Source organism: Rhincodon typus, chromosome 46 (assembly GCF_021869965.1).
Source record: "Rhincodon typus isolate 14 chromosome 46, sRhiTyp1.1, whole genome shotgun sequence".
Lineage (NCBI taxonomy): Eukaryota > Metazoa > Chordata > Chondrichthyes > Orectolobiformes > Rhincodontidae > Rhincodon > Rhincodon typus.
Genome location: NC_063377.1, coordinates 6,549,200 through 6,550,529, shown reverse-complemented (window position 1 = coordinate 6,550,529; position 1,330 = coordinate 6,549,200). Strand labels below are relative to the sequence as shown.

The window sequence follows — 1,330 nt, the reverse complement described above, 5'->3', positions numbered from 1 at the left end:
ATAGGGGGCTGGAGGAGGTGACGGAGATAGGGAGGGAGGGGATTTGAACAGGAGGGTGAGGATTGTAGGGGGCTGGAGGAGGTGACGGAGATAGGGAGGGAGGGATTTGAACAGGAAGGTGAGGATTGTAGGGGGCTGGAGGAGGTGACGGACATAGGGAGGGAGGGGATTGTAGGAGGCTGGAGGAGGTGACGGAGATAGGGAGGGAGGGGATTGTAGGGGGCTGGAGGAGGTGATGGAGATAGGGAGGGAGGGATTTGAACAGGAGGGCGAGGATTATGGTGGAGGGCAGGTTAGCGCTGTCCTGGAGCACCTCACTGATCTGTCTGAGAGGAGCCCACAGTCTCGGTAACACCAGTCCGACAGGTTGTACAGACAATTATCGAGTGCTTCCCGTTTCAGCTCAGTTCCTCCTGCTGCTCTGGCAGGTCAGTCGGGCCTCTTCCACACCCTCTGCAGGCTGATGCAGCACTTCGTTTCACGAGCCCCGTGGCTGTTCTCATCCAGCAAACCCGACAGCCAGTGTGTGCACAGCAAGACCCCAGGCGTAGCGATGACCGATTCCCACCAACAGTGATCCACCGGTTGGTGCCTGGTATCAGGTGCTGCTGCCCACCCCCAGTGCATGGCCCCTCTGCCAGGGTGGCACGACACACTGGGCATGGGAGCCAGTTCAGAAAAGGTTCACTCAGCTAATCCTGGGTACGGAGGGACTGCCTGACGAGGGAGAGGTTGAGTAGGTTGGGTCCGTCCTTGTTGGAGTTGAGAAGAATGAGAGGCGACCTTACCGAAACGTGCAGGATTCTTAGAGGAACAGAAACAGAAGGTGCTGTCGATGCACAGCAGGCCTGGCAGCATCTGCGCAGAGAAAGCAGAGTGAACGTTTCGGGTCCACTGAACCTTCTTCAGAACTGACCGTAGCGAGGAAGAGGGAGGCATTTATGCCGAAGCTGGTAAGGAGTAAGGAGTAAACAATAAGCGCAGGTAGATCCCAAAGAGTGAGAAATACAGCTGGACGGACAAAGAAGTCGGAAATTGTCAGCCTGGGAGATTGAATAGCACGGTAGCTCTGTGGTTAGCTCTGCTGCCCCACAGAGCCAAGGACCTGGGTTCGATCCCACCCTTGGGAGACTGTCTGTCTGTCTCTGTGGAGTTTGAACATTCTCCTCGTGACTGTGTAGGTTTCCTCCGGGTGCTCTGGTTTTCCTCCCACAGTCCAAAGGTGTGCAGGTTAGTGTGGATTGGCCGTGCTAAATTACCCATAGTGCCCAGGGATGTGCGGATTAGGGTGGGTTGGCTGTGCTAAATTACCCATAGTGCCCCAGGGATG

The 1,330-nt window shown here is 56.2% G+C and overlaps 1 protein-coding gene across 1 annotated transcript in view; it reads left to right on the top strand.

Moving 5' to 3' along the window:
• Positions 1-1,330, top strand: part of LOC109926555 (myosin-10-like) — a 35,130-nt gene that overhangs the window by 6,623 nt on the left and 27,177 nt on the right. The gene's annotated exons all lie outside the window — the stretch shown is intronic.